This window comes from Megalopta genalis, chromosome 17, assembly GCF_051020955.1.
Source record: "Megalopta genalis isolate 19385.01 chromosome 17, iyMegGena1_principal, whole genome shotgun sequence".
In the NCBI taxonomy this organism is placed as follows: Eukaryota; Metazoa; Arthropoda; class Insecta; order Hymenoptera; family Halictidae; genus Megalopta; species Megalopta genalis.
The window spans coordinates 1,756,447-1,772,921 of record NC_135029.1 but is presented as its reverse complement, the minus strand read 5'-3'; the positions used below and the strand labels follow the sequence as shown (position 1 = coordinate 1,772,921).

At 36.0% G+C, this 16,475-nt stretch overlaps 1 protein-coding gene across 5 annotated transcripts in view; it reads left to right on the top strand.

Moving 5' to 3' along the window:
- The window catches only part of LOC117222855 (semaphorin-1A), an 870,584-nt gene that overhangs the window by 799,831 nt on the left and 54,278 nt on the right, over positions 1 to 16,475 (top strand). The gene's annotated exons all lie outside the window — the stretch shown is intronic.

Here is a 16,475-nt window from a genome sequence, read left to right as displayed (position 1 = left end):
CTCGTTTTCATAGTTTCAGATTGTCAACAACTGTAATAACGAGACGCATCGTATCTCCTCTTTCCAAATTGTAGATTTTTGTGCGCAATCTGAGTACGACTTAGGGAGAAATTACTATACATACAACGTTACTCGGCATTTCCATTCAATTTACGTTTTCGCTTTTCCATATAACGAACACAGCATCGGTCAACATCCTCGCTCTAAAGAAGTTTTGCAAGTTTTGCACTGTTTATGCGCGAAAACGTATACGTTACATTCGCGTGCATGCTTTCAGCAAGCTCCACTATCTTCCTATTCAGTACCCAACCTCATCTCTGCTGAATCCTCGAAAATTTATCTTCAAAGAGATTAATCAAACACGAATAACGTATGTATTATATATAGAATCGTGTCTTTAGTTTGTTATCATATTCATCGAATAAAACATATTACATTTTTTAATTCGGAAATAAACAAAATAAAAGAATGTAAAAGTTTAATATGTCTTACTCGATAATTCGAGATAAAATAACATTTACACAATAGTGAAAACGAAACAAACAGGAAACTCAACTCAATTTCGGTTATTACAGAACTGAATACTACAAGAATAACATAAATCATACATTTGGCAACAGATAAGTAAAACCCTTTCCACTAAAGTGGCGACTCTAAGGCGCAATTAAAACTTGCTATATCACGTTTCAGAATAATTTTAACGTTATCAAATTTGTTTATATTTTTTAAAAAAAGCTGTTACATCGCATTAATTAAACGGCAGCATAGAAAATTTATTTAGCAGAAAAAAACACGGTGAAAACGAATTCTATAGACTAAAAAAAACTATACAATATGCGACTACTAATGCGAACCATTAGTGATCAGAACCATAAGCGACAATATCTCGGAAGTGAAAACATGTGAATTGAAGTGTTCTTCCTTGCAACGACAGAATTATGCCTGAAAACAAATCAAAAGCACGGAAATGATTGGCCAGTCCACAGTAACCGACTCCACTGCCCTAGAACCCGTTCTTTAACCCGAGAAAGATAACCTACGTCGCAGAGACGCCTGCGAAGACTGTTGATTTTTGTTAATTTTTCATAGAGGTCTAGTGATTTAAGTTTAAAATTACTTAAAATATAAAAAAATATAATATAAATGCATTTTATTTTTACAATAATGCCAAACCTTTAAAATGACTAGATTAACTTAAATAAATATCCATTGTTAGTATAAAATTGACGCCTTAGAAAAGCATGCGCCTCTGAAGCGTATGGTTATCTTTTACGTACGTTGTCATATGGTTATCTTTCTAGGGTTAAGAAATCCTATAAATTACTCAAAAATCATTGTCCGTGCAAACATTCTTCCTCCAGTCTGCCAAACGGCCAAAAACAAACGGAGGCCGTTCCGTTAAAAAGCTCCCATTGGAAAAACGAGCTGTCCTTCCAAAGGAGCAACAAAAAGCTCCGACAGAATAACAGTGAAAAAAGACAGATACCCTCCGGGAAGGGAAGAGGGGTCGCCGAGGGGTGTACGCAAGAAAGTTAGCTCCGCGAGGTCGGGAATGTTCCGGCGTGGCAGCGGAATACCGGAATCAATGAACCCCGAAGAAGACACAGCTCGCCGAGCGTTCTTCCTCTGCACCGCGTTCTCTTCCATCAGTTCCGCGATCACTCCCGGGGAATCGCCGTCTTTCGGTGTACGGCTTGCAGATAGGTATTCAACGGCACGTTCAGCGGTTTTCAGGCTACGTGCGTCTATATACTTCATCACTCGATAAGTCGCCTCAGCCGCCTATGGAGCAACGAAATGAACCAGCAGCTTCGAGTGCTAGATACAATGGCTGCGCGCCGTCGACCCGCAGAATCGAACGTTGGATGGGAACCGCGGCGAAGTAAGGGGGTGAAAGGGTGACGGGGAGAGTCGAGGGCGGACCGGTAGGGAGGCTGATGGCGGGACACGCCGGTTCCCGTATAAACGTAGAATATTGTCGCCGCACATCGAACCGAAATCCCTATCCGGGCGAGGAAAGTTGGCCAGCGTCCAGCTCCGAGAGCCGCCGGTGGATCGCTGCCAAATCGCGGGTACGGGCGATCCCACCGATTGCACGGACAACCTAACCCTTCCGTCCCTACCCAAATCCTGTCCTGTCCGGCACCGGCGTCTACCTCACCCTACGCTCATCTACTCTGCGTTCCCTGCGGAGCTGCCCTTTCCAGATGACGTCCCGGAACGAGAAGAAAAAATGTCGCCGGTCGTTGGGGTAACGTAGACGGATAGTAGGCTGATAAAGGGCACTCGCCGAAATAAACTGCGAATCGGAGAAACGGGAACGGCTGCGAGAGGAAGGATCGGTAACCGGGAACATCCGTTTTCCCCTGCTGCAGCTCCTTCGGAACTCCGCGCGCGGTTCTAATGAGCTGTTACCTGAGCATGTTGTGCACTCTTGGGTGTTTTTGCTCGTTCCGAGGGAGATGCTTTGGCTTCATTTGTTATGGGCTTCCGAAGCTTCGCTATGAAATGTGATAGGTATGTCACGTATGTTCGAAGTCGGAGGTGTTTTATTAGTTCGACGGAATAACGAGGATCGTCCTTACCGTGTAAACGAGACTTCCAGCTGTGTACTTATGCTGTGTCTAATTATGCTGTGTACTTTTCCGAAATTGTGGCGGCACTTGGCGGACTTTCGTGGGATAGATTTCTACCATGCGCGTAATATTTGTATTCGTAACTGCGACGCTATTGCTGCCTTGTTATAAATGGATAAAATATATAATTATAATCGGGTGTTTATAGTAGATACTATATTATATTTTGAATTTATTTATATTTACTGTATTCAAATTTTGAATACAAATATTACGCGTGAGATAGAAATCTACTGCGAATATCCTTGAGGGTTAAGGCTGTTGATACATACCATTTTGAAGTATTTAGAATTGTCGTTTATACTACAAATTGACATTTTTGTATTTCGCTGAAGTTGATACAAATTATTTTGGTTAGACATTCGTATATTTGATGTTATTTTACGTACAAGATTTTTACCCCATTTTACCATAATTTCTTCTTGAAATACTCTCCTCCTCACTGTCTAATGTAATTTTTAAAGTTGACGTATTTATAATACCGTGAATACTTCGTACAGCAATTTGAGATAAAATAATTTTCATTTTTAAAGAATTAGCTTGACGTAGAAACTAGATGAAGGTGAACAAGTATCGATACGATCATAAGTCACTCTATAATTTAGAAAATGATTAACAATTTCATTCGTCGATTATTTCTATTTGATAGTAAGTACCTTGGCTTTTAGTCTGTAAATAAGGAATTATTATCATAAATAAATATTATTTACATGACATTATAATTTCTAGTAATATTATTGATTTTCATAGTTAAAAATCTTACATTTTATTACAATTTGTTTCTTAATTCTAAATTGTTTATGATAATATATTTTATGGTACATCGCGTGAAGCTAATTTCGTTTTTATACGTTTATAGCAGTGTCTATAAAACAACGGCCCGTTTTATGATAACGCTATCGTCACCGGCAATCTAAATGAATACATACAAAATTGATGTTGGCGGTCATTACGTTTTTCTTTAATAACATCGAACAAAATATTTGGTGGCACTTAAACTGTGGTGAAACATAAAAAGTTGATGTTATTTGTCAGATTATAGTAATAGATTCAGAGGTGATGCACTCAGAAAGTTTATTGTTAATTGAATATTAAAATTCCTATATTCTTTGAAGATCTATTTATCAATGAATTCGAGTGTCAATCTCGTATGAACTATTCTTACTTGATTAACGCTATCTTGATCTTTTATTATCTGTACACAAGTTTTACAAATACAAGCTTTACAAATACGGTATCAACTTTTGATAAGATATAGATGTATCGCGTGCTGTTAGACCCACTTCTTGTGCCAATTTTCAATTAACTTGATCTGAACTTATCTGTATAAATCACTATGGGGAACAGGATGTGTTCATTCCTTTCTTTAGCTTTTCATGATCTCAACATCAGCTGACACCCAATAAAAATAGTTCCATTTATAGCTCTATCTTGAACAGAGTTGAGCAAATTTTATTTTAAATAAAAAATAACAAATTACAAATTAAATTCATATTTCATTTGAAGATAATAATTAAATTTTTATATGACTTGTATTGCATGTATTTGTGTAAATAAGAAATACATTTTACTATTTTAATTAATTTAATTAATTTATTTGAATATATAAGTAAGTCATTACTTAGTAACAAATAATTCTTTTATTTAAATAATAAATCAACGACAAAATTAAGAGGTTTCTCTCACTGTCTCACTGATACAGCTTCATGCATCGTACGTTACAATGGTCAACTAACGAGTAACAGTAGGGTACGGTCCAATTGTCGTAGCATAACTGATTGCTACGTAGCAATTTGCGGTACATAATTTGGTAAGTAGTAATTACCAGAAGCCAAGGAATGCAAGACCACCCATACTTCATAATGTTGAGCTGTCAAGCGTAGGTACTGGAATTCGCACAACTTTCAATGATATCCCTGAACTTATTTCATTTATAATATCTGACCAGTCGTCACCTTGGAGCTCAGAAAAACGTGGACACGGTTGAGAAGCCAAGCAGTATATGTCCGTTTGTTCCTGTATCATTATCAACTTACGGCGTAGACAGAATCATGTCAACCGTTTAGCTGTTGACTCGAATGTAACTAAATAGTTATCGTAATTTGCGAGGTGTTTTTTGAGGAGTGTCCTTTTCTAAAGGCAACTTTTACCTTTATCGTTGCGCAATTCATTTAACCCTAGAAAGATAACCATATGACAACGTACGTAAAAGATAACCATACGCTTCAGAGGCGCATGCTTTTCTAAGGCGTCAATTTTATACTAACAATGGATATTTATTTAAGTCAATCTAGTCATTTTAAAGGTTTGGCATTATTGTAAAAATAAAATGCATTTATATTATATTTTTTTATATTTTAAGTAATTTTAAACTTAAATCACTAGACCTCTATGAAAAATTAACAAAAATCAACAGTCTTTGCAGGCGCCTCTGCGACGTAGGTTATCTTTCTCGGGTTAATATCCGTTCCATTAAATCCCCCTGATCATATCTATCATTTATTATCTCAATTTTCGTCAAATCCTCCACTTAGCCCTACTTCGCATACTATTTCATTTGTAATATAACAGATTAATAAAGTAATACTAATATTAGAGAAAAATTGAAAAATATTCTCTTTAAGTTACAGCGACACTAAGCAAGAAATCTTAACATAATTGAAATTATCACGAACGCAATTTACGAACTGTTTGAGTTCCCTTTTTAATATTGTTTACTTCTTAATAATACGTTAAAACTATATTGGCACAATTTTAGGCGGATTAAGAGCCAAGAGGATGTGTAATCATTTGTTTCTTAACGGTTAGAAGAATGGTTTTTAAAAATTTAAATATGCGGTGGGCGTCGCCCGTCAAACTCGAGTTCGGCACAGAAAATATTGGCAGACGAGACTCGCCATTTTCGCTTAAAGGGGTTAATTGACGAAGGAAAACTCCGATAAACTTTATAATTCTATATTTTGCAAAAGGACGTAAAAAAACGGGAATTTGCATAAAGATCCGCAGGCTAATAGTGATATTTAATAATGAAGTCGCGAGACCACGCGTTGGCCAACCGTGAAAGGTTAAGATCGAACGATAACATCTCGATGTTTTTCCGTGGTGTGAAAGATGGAAGATCCTCGGACGAACACAAACACAGTAGAACGTAGAATAACGATAGATCGTGCGGTCGAACGTGAGAGGGCTAATGCAGAACACGACTTTATAAGATATTTTCAGGCCGACATAATACTCGGTCCCCGGAGGGTTAATCTCGCTAATCGTGCTTGCAAGCCATTTATCAGCCCCTTAATTACTGCTCGTCGATTTTTAATCATCATTAGGGGCAGCGTCCTCGTATAAGGCGGTAACGCTAATAATAGATAATCCATGGGATACCGAGCACCAGTGGTAACCGGGATCAAGAAATCGGGATCGATACGGGATTAAACATTCAATCGCGAAAGCGGGCCGCGTATATATCAATGTGTCGATACGGGGCTGGGATCGCCACGTGAATGCGCCCCTATACATATAAGGCTATGGAAATATCGTTCGTGCAAGAAGCGTAAAACTAACGGCGCAGTTTCCAGTTAAGCTCAACACGCCGGAAGAATTTTCCGAAATTTACTTCTGCACTTTACATACGAATGAAGCTGTTCTACCTGAACTGGGGAACGAGGGCCGGCAAAAGGGAAAAGCGAAATAAAGAGATTGTTAGTACACCGGTGCATGTACAATGGCTGGAACTTCGTTATTTATTGACCGTTACTCGTGCGGAAACCGAGGGGCATTGCTGAATGCATACTTATCGAGTGCCGTTCGTTTCCCGTTCAAAGATCCCCGATATGTTCTGGGAAAATTTCGGGCCGTACCGGGCCACGCACTTTCGATAGAAATTCGAAGAAGATCGCCCGGAAAATCGGAACGTAAGTGGTTCGTTGACCATGTGATCGATTTCTATCAACCTCTGTATTCTTAATTGCGAGACAGCTTTATATGGATAAACTGAAAAACGTTTCTCGCTGCCCTCTCCGGGTACCGCTCGTGGAAAGATTATACAGATTTACGCGTTTATATTGTATAGTAATCTCGAAAAAATTACGACATTTAGTCAGTATGATTTCATCTTACTCTCAATGTACTTCTCACATTTACGTGTAGACGGGAGTTCATTTTAACTTTAAAAGAACACTTCCTAAATCCTCATCCGGCCCTCATTTTCCAACTTAATGGTGCGAATCGAATTGGCGCTACTGCAAAAGATCAATATAATAAGTGGATATATTTAAACAATGTTCTTTTCGCATAGAATGAAACGATGTGCCGGACAAACAATACTTATATAAAACATTGTTCCGTTAACAGAACCTCAACGTAAAACATTGCATAATACAAAATTTCAATATTTCTTACATTTGTGCTCTAAATGTTTTTCTTAATCACCATTATGTAGCCACCATTGTCACAATACTGCCTCCTTACTAAGAGAGACATTTTTATGAAATGTGTATATCGTTAATTTAAAGAAGCGTACAACTTTCCTGTAGAAAATGCTTTACTAAATTACAGAAACAATAATTTTTAACATTATTGCGGTAACGCAACGCGCCAGCGAGAAACAGGTTAATGAAGAGCTATGGGAACCGTAATTTAATCCACAAATGAAAGAAAAGATTTACAAAGACGTGAAATAGTACAAACATCGCGAGCAACCGTTTTACTGGATTCGATAATTACAAAATAATGCCGACCTGTTCCCGGAAACACGTAATTAATATTCAGAAAGCACGGTTCATACAATTCTGTATTGAGAAATTGCAAAACACTGTTCAAATACGAAGAAATATTACGATCGGTCTGCGAGATTCATCAGAACATACGGACAGGCTTTCATGTTTTCCAGCTGCAATAAAAAAAATTTGCCTCTGAAGCAGGCTTGATAAAAGTGCACTTTATGATGCATTAACTTTTACGCCGCGGCCATCGAAATTAATCTGTTTTCCTTCTGAAAATTGCGAAACAGATAACTGAACAAACGATACAGTACGCTCTGGCGTGATTAAAAGTTGCGCCGCAGGCATACTGCAATCGATTCCTAATTTCTCTTTGAACGTGTGCCTACCTATTTCGTCTCAGCTCTCAAAACCCTTGAAATCACGAGACCCGCAAATCCATATTTGTGCTGTTTTTAATTAATTCGTAATTCTCCATTTTTCATATATTTTAAATCTTTACTGATAATTGGACAATCGGTTAGTCCATTAAGTCCATTAAAATTTATATAAATAAAGATTTTGCAAATTAGCTGTAAGAAAATAACGATGTTACTAATAACGCAAAGCACAACTTTTATAATAAGTAAAAAAAAAGTTAATAGTAATATTTAATTATTTTATTTCATCTTTTTTATTTTGTTCAGTCATTCCGTGGACAATATAAGTGTTGTTATCTATGATTTATTTATGAAGAAATCGACTGTATTGATTTATCGACCATATTTACTACAGGGAAATAAATAATCAAAGATTGAATTTGATTTTTAAAATTATGGTCTTCTTAGTAAATTACTGATAAATGCGAACACTAAATTATTTCTATATTCCTCATGAAGTATGATTTTCAATTAATGATTAATTACAGCACGGTGTTTTTCAAGCGATAGTTGTTTAGTGCTGAATAAACATGAAAATTGTACACAAAGCTTTTAACTCTAGCATTTACACAATCGCAGTTAGGATATCTTTTTCAAGAAAATTGTTCCCTGCCCACGTAACCATGAGAACGATTTTCATAAAAATTTTCTAGTGACTCGACATGGTTGCAAAGTTCCCTCGCCGCGAGCCACAGGCCAGGATTCAGTATTCTTGAAGTTTTCGAAAATAGCATTTCACGTCAAGCAGTATACGTACACATTGAAAGTTGCTTGGACAAGGGTCTTACTGCGTTGCTTACTATTCTCGTATCGTTTCTCTGAGTTCCTGTGTCTGGTACTAACTTTAATAGAAGCCGAAAGAGTATGCTAATTATTCCTTTAAAGTCTATTATATTTACTTATATTACACTTATAAACTAATAAAATATATTCCTTATTCGAATCTACATTTTGCCACAAAAGTCTAGACATTATTGCATAATTCATTTTATCTTTGAAATAATTGAATTAATTCGAAGAAAATTTAATACTGGGAATAAGACTATGTATTCTATGAATTTATGGCATAATGGATAAAAGAATAAAGTAAAAAGATCAAAAGAAATATTATAGTTCTTTATTATTCTTTATAGTTTAAAAAAAAAGATAAATTTATGTCTGGCTCCTATTAAATGCAATTTTATTATAATGTAAATTTGTATTTTACATCAAGATCTGCGGTTTGTTGATAATAACACTTTGTCTAATATATGTAAACAGAGAACCTTTATACGCAGAAATTAATATCATACTTGATTATTTTACTATACAGGGGGTTCCACAATTATTTTAACAGCGGAAAATGAGGGGTAGATGAGGTCATTTGAAGTAACTTTTTCCTTTGCGAAAATGCAATCTGCGGCTTTGCTTACGAGTTATTAACGGAAAACACTGACCAATGAGAGGTGACGGCGCGAAGTTCGAGAGCCCGCAGCACGAGGCTTTGACAGATGGTCGGGACGGACTCGAGCCGCGTTCGAAGTATTGAACACATCACGAAGCGAGAACTTTCCGGATTTTTTTTTACTACGTAACAGTGATATTTTTAAGAAAAACGCTGTTCACCTTTACTTTAGAACGTCTGAAGAATATTTACTAATTTTTCGGACCCGAAATAATAAGTAATTTAAGCGTGACGGCCGTTTTAATTTTCTAGTGTGCATGACACCTTGTGTGTAACTTTGACATATCAAGTTTATGTCAAGGTTATGTCAAGGTCAACATATGAAATTTTTAAGCAAGGTGTACAGTGAAGATAAACAAAGTACTTAAATGATATTTTAATTTAAATAATTCCGTGTCCGAACACAGTTCAACGAATGATTCGTAAAGCTAGTTTAATAAATAATAATCGTGTTAAAGGACGTAAGGGATATGCTTGTTAGAGAAATATGAAGAATATTATCAATAACCTTGACATAACCTTGATATGTCAAGGTTACACACAAAGTGTCATGCACTCTAGAAAATTAAAACGGCCGTCACGCTTAAATTACTTACTATTTCGGGTCCGAAAAATTAGTAAATATTCTTCAGACGTTCTAAAGTAAAGGTGGACAGCGTTTTTCTTAAAAATATCACTGTTACGTAGTAAAAAAAATCCGGAAAGTTCTCGCTTCGTGATTTGTTCAATACTTCGAACGCGGCTCGAGTCCGTCCCGACCATCTGTCAAAGCTTCGTGCTGCGGGCTCTCGAACTTCGCGCCGTCACCTCTCATTGGTCAGTGTTTTCCGTTAATAACTCGTAAGCAAACCCGCAGATTGCATTTTCGCAAAGGAAAAAGTTACTTCAAATGACCTCAGCTACCCCTCATTTTCGGCTGTTAAAATAATTGTGGAACACCCTGTATAGAAACAAAGAAAAATATGTTTACAAACGTTAAGGGGATCTCATAATAATGTTGAATAGTTAATTACGTCGGCGATTCTTTATTTTATTTATCTGTAGACTCAAATCAATAACCACTTAATTAATGCTACCAGAGTTCTTTCGATTAAATGGTGCATAAATCGTGCTTCTTTTCCGACTGCTGATATAATTTCAATTTAAATATTCATTCGTAGACCGCAATCTTTTCTTCTCGCATCATACTACTAAATTAAATCTTCCGCAGGGGCTAGCGAAGAAAATGGAAAGATCAGAGATAAATTTAACTTCGTTCCTTCCTTTTCCTCTCCGTATAACCAAAAGTCAATGTAAGGGAATTAGAATCACATCCTCAGAGTAATTAAACCCAGCTAGTCCGCACAAAGAAGAGCTCCATTAAAGATCGAAACCACTATTCTTGAGAAAGAGTGTTTGATTCAACCAATCTAACGTGAAAGATCGAGATTATTTAAATACAAAATGCATTGAAGAATGTCTGCAACCACTGTAATTATTATTCTTTATCTCTCAGATATTAAATATATCTTACAAATACTTTTTAATACTATTTAAAAAAAAAACACTTTTAATGTTCGAGTGTCTTTCCGATAAACCGACTAAATTCTTCAAATTGAATAGCCCTCTTCGTCTACAGTTCAATTAAAATAATATAAAGTAAATTATTTGTTATTACATTAGTATCTATTCATTTCAATTTCTATCGATTTATTCCTTGAACGAAACTAAAATTACATAACACAATTTCAATCATAACAGTATCGTGTCTTGCTAATCTGAACTACTATTCACCCGAACTGTTTCATTGGTTCATTTTGTGGTTGCTGGACAATCCCATTACCTACATTTCCCTGTATACACGATAGACTAATAGTGAGGGTTGACGTCGTAGTGCGACGATTAATTTAACCCTCCAGTTCTCATAGCACAGACTGCAATGAAATGTTGGAGGTTTTATTAATTGTTACCTGTATCGATACAAAGAACTGGATCAGGAAAAATATTAATTATATAATTTCTCAATTTCAGTACGTATACATAGTTTATCATGAATAGACTGTGGATTGCATGCATTCAAATTAAAGGCAGTGAAAAGATTCGAATAAACTAAAAATGTTTGATACACTAATTTCAAAATATAATATTAAAATTATTAAAAGACAACAGCAGCAACAAAATGTTTATTGCTGGTTGTTCGTATTAAACGCAATAAGAAAGTAAAAATTCGAAGAAATGCTTTCCAAAACGCATTCTTAAAAAATGTCGAACAAGAAGTGATCGCAGTCATTGGGTCATTATGATTAATGACTTTATAATTATGATCAACCCTTTGCATTTGGGTGACAGCCGCTAAAATTGCTTTATATGTCCCACAATAATTTCGAAAGTATCTTTGTTTATATTTAAAAAGCTGTTAAAAGTGCAAGTATCGTACGTGTCGTAAGAAAATCGCTCTGAAATAATTACATTGTGTACCGACTCGACGGAAAAAAATAAAAAAATTAAGCGTCAATCAGCGTAATGTTATCTTAAATGAATTTAAAAGCATAAATTAACTTAAAATTATTCATATCAGAGTTAGTATTCTAGGGTGATTCTCTAAATAATGAAGGTCAGAAAACGTCTTTTGGATTTCGAGTAAAAATAGCTTCTAGCAGAAAGGTCTAATGCTTCGAAAAACACATTTCTAAAGAAAATCTAAGTCAAGATTGAAATAAACCTAGCCACAGTGAATGTTGCAGTCTGCTTTCCGAAGGTTGGCCCGTTTAATTGAATACCTTCTACTACAGACAGACCCCGCGCGAAATCTACCGCAGTAAACGAAGGCAGCGCCTTCTACCAAATTACCCTATTCGTCAATATACTCAAAGGCCTCTTTTACATTCCGTTTCCAATAGGAACCGATCTCGATCAGCTATCGGTGCTCATAAAGCCTATCGTGCTTTCAAAGAAAGCCGAGCCATTCGAACTTATCTGCCAGAAAGCCAGCCGCGACAAGAGCTCATGGATCAACGGTATTCCCTCGATTAAACTTCCCTACGGCCGGATTCGAGCCACCGCATCACTTTTCTCGCGAACCCTCGTTTTATACGGCGCGGCGGTGCGGCCGACGGGTTTACAGAAAAAGAAAAGGCGGTCTAGAGGTCGTCGGTAATACACCGAAGGGAAGAAAAAGCGAGGAGATCGCGATCCGCGTGTCGCGCTCGGATCAACCGAGGATCTTGGCCCAGCCGAGGAAAGCCAAAGCCCCGTCCGGGTTCGGCAAATTTGACGAATATCCCTCGGCTAGCCTTTGTCACTGCGATAGGACAAATCGGTGAAAGATAGTCGACCGCGATCGAGAATAAAGGCGAGGAGGAGAGTGTCCGGAAAACTTTCCACTCTCCAAACTAGGGACTTCATGCCGGTCAAATTTTCATACCTGTATTAGATTAAGACAAAATTGGCACGTATCATAGAACCCTTATCAGGGGGTGTAAGATTACATCGATTTTATTACAACTTAAAAGTGTTATCGTTGAATATTTATACCTCTGTTCGATAGATCGATATTCGAAAAGACATCATTTTTTAATTTTTCTATCATGCCAATCAATTACAAGTTTTGAAAACAATTTGTTAGTCATTGTCTAGTAAACCAATTCCTCTAAAATCCCAACAATATTTGTATCGCTTGGCCCAATTATAAAAAAGATATTTTATAAGACAGACTAAATCCCTACACTCCAAACTATCTGGAAGCCCCTTTGCAAAGTCCTCTCGATGAATCGATGGGTAACACTTTTAATCCGCCAATTAGATGCAATCGTCTTTGGAAACTGACGCGAAGTTTACAACTTCGACGAGGAGACCGACACAAGAATTACAGAAATTGTGGATGGTATTGATACTGCGACGAAGTTGCGGCACACTCGAAACGGGGGCATAGCAACACAGAGAAACGATGCACCTGTGTATTTGAAAGACCATTAATTACTATAGATTGATAATATTATTTTGTAATCGATATTTAGTATAATTGCCATCTTTTTGGAATAAGTGAAATCAAATTACGAAAAGTTTCTGATTCGATAGATGACCAAGCTTCGTTCACAGCAATCCATAATTCAGAAACAGAGTTACACTGTTTGCAATTGCCATATACTTTTCTTGAAATTATTCCCTAAGGATATTCAATTAGATTTCAATCTGGCGAACGAGCTGGCTATGTCAAAATCGTGATATCTTTGTCGACTGACCGCTGCTTTGGTTGTCTTGATACATAAACTACGACGTTATCACACTGAAAAGTGAAGCCGTCACTCTAAATTTCTTCTCAAAATGGTATCAAAACCATCTCCCAACAATTCCGTATATTGAGTCGAATTCATTTTATGATTATTTCGGTTTCTTATTGGCTCTGAAATTGCCATAGTAACGATGTCTTCTTTTCTTAAATCGGTATCGATTTAAATATCGATTTATAAATACCAATTTATAAATATCGATTTATAAATACCAATTTATAAATATCGATTTATAAATACCAATTTATAAATATCGATTTATAAATACCAATTTATAAATATCGATTTATAAATACCAATTTATAAATATCGATTTATAAATACCAATTTATAAATATCGATTTATAAATACCAATTTATAAATATCGATTTATAAATACCAATTTATAAATATCGATTTATAAATACCAATTTATAAATATCGATTTATAAATAACGATTTACTGTGTAGATTGATATGAATTAACAATGTATAATAAATAACTATGTATAAACAACGATTTTTATAAATCGTGTCAGTTCATACCGATTTAAGAAATCGCCTAGTGCCCGCTTGTACATATCTTTTAGGGACACCCTATAGAATAAAAGTCCTCCGTATAACTTCGCACATACGAGTTCACATTCACATACATAGGAGGATTAGGAGGATAAGGATAAAGTTTAGTTAACTAGACATTGCTACGATTTAGTTCACATAAATGGAGTTCGTGTAAACGGAGTTCCTCCGTACAGATTACTCGCGTATAATTGCTGTTTTATCATTTCTCGTCAGTTATCTAAATCGACTTCGAAGCATCCAGTTTACTCAATAAAAAGGAGTTCATTGTTCGCCTATATTGATCTTACAATATACACCGGTTCGTCGATTAACGCGGAGTATTCGTTCCACGTAGTTTTCTTTGCGCTGCTGGAAATAGCGTAAATGGAGTCTGCCAGCACAAAAGAAAAAGTACGGAAGAGGCGAGCCTGTGTATATGTTACAAAAATATTTATTCCACGCGTTCGCACAGGAACGATATCGTTAGAAAATTCCGGGATATCGATTTATATTACACGATATCGTTATCGACTTCGTACTCGAATGCATTTGGGTTTTTCGTTTCATTTGGTTTGAAGTATTGTTCGCGAAATATTCGACAATGGTATAATCAATAAATGCCATACACTAGGTTCGCGTATTCTTTGTCTTTAACCCAAGAAAGATAACCTACGTCGCAGAGGCGCCTGCGAAGACTGTTGATTTTTGTTAATTTTTCATAGAGGTCTAGTGATTGAAGTTTAAAATTACTTAAAATATAAAAAAATATAATATAAATGCATTTTATTTTTACAATAATGCCAAACCTTTAAAATGACTAGATTAACTTAAATAAATATCCATTGTTAGTATAAAATTGACGCCTTAGAAAAGCATGCGCCTCTGAAGCGTATGGTTATCTTTTACGTACGTTGTCATATGGTTATCTTTCTAGGGTTAAGTATCCTGTTAACGCTCGAGAACGGCGGATCCTGTTTCTGACAAAACTATGATTCAGTATACTTAGGATCATTTACGATTTTATGTATCCATCTATCTGAACATATCTTTTTATACTAACTCTGCTCTGCCGGTCAATGTGACCGGATTCACATTTCTTCTTTCAAAGATGCTGAAATTATGAACAGTCATTAATAGAAAATGAATTTCTTAATCAAAATTTTGAATTCAATCGTACATTACAGTAAAAATGGCTACATAAATACAGTCGTTTCATCGTCAAAAAGTTATACATGCTAGTTGCCGTTGGAATGTTGTTGTTAAGGTACTCCTTCTGAGCACGTTAATTTTTCTATAGTCCTTAATAAAACTTGTGAAAATTTCAATTAACACTCGAGCGGCGAGGTTCGGGTACATTTAGACCTAGCATAATTATTGTTATTTAATTATCTAGTTTCTGACAAGTCATTGAAATTTTAGCACTTTTCATTAAGGTTTACAGAAAAACTAACGTGTCTAGAACAAGTACAAGTACAAGAAATCTGTCGAAAAAATTGCTAAATAAAATAACAAATGATCCGAAGCATACTCAGTTATATTTTTGTCAGAAGGGTCCACCGTTCGAGTGTTAATTGTCAGAAACTGGAGAATCGAATAACAATATTTCTGCTCGTGGTTCAAACGATCCAGAGTCTCGCTGAGTGTTAAAAGAGATATTATATACCGTGTGTACTGAAATAAATTGACCGTAAATCGAGGGACAAGCGTAAATTGATTCCGCAATCAAATCAATTAATTTATCCGTATTTTCAGCGGAGAAGTATAAACAGAAGAAACTAAGTGTCTCGTTCGACTTTGTGAACTTTAGACACCCCCGAGCTACAGCTCGGTAATGTAAGACCGCCACGTAGGAAAAACAGACGAGCGTTTGCTTGCTCTTTCTACGCTTTTATTCCCCTTGCTTCCCGCCTTTCCCTCGTTCACTCCTTTTACCCCAATGAAACTGTTTTCGCGATCGTGTGTAGTGCTCTGCCATTTATTAAAGTAAGGCACCACCTGCCCGTAAACACCTCGGTGTTCCTGAAACGGTGGTGTTCCGAGAACAACCAATATATTCATTTCCCGTTTATTCAGATTCCTGTCTTATTCGCCTAATTTACTTGCATAGCTATTTGAGACTTTACTTTCCTCCTGCAGTTTCCTTGCACAAGTTTCATTCGTCTGCAATTCGTTGCAAAACGACGATCATCAAATCATTTGTATAAACAATAATGTAATAGGTAAACTGCAAATTTTCATTTTTATACGCCATTTTACAGAAATTATAATAAGAGAAAAGTTTCCTTCGCCAACTAAGAGATTATCCACTGTAAAAGCAGTTTACTAATAAGTAGATTGCTGATCTTTCCGCAAAATAAATTTTTTTTAACTTATTTAGCTATAATGCGTAATGCTTTAGTTGACAAAAACGACTTTTCTGTCATTTGAATTTTTGTAAAGTGGCATATGA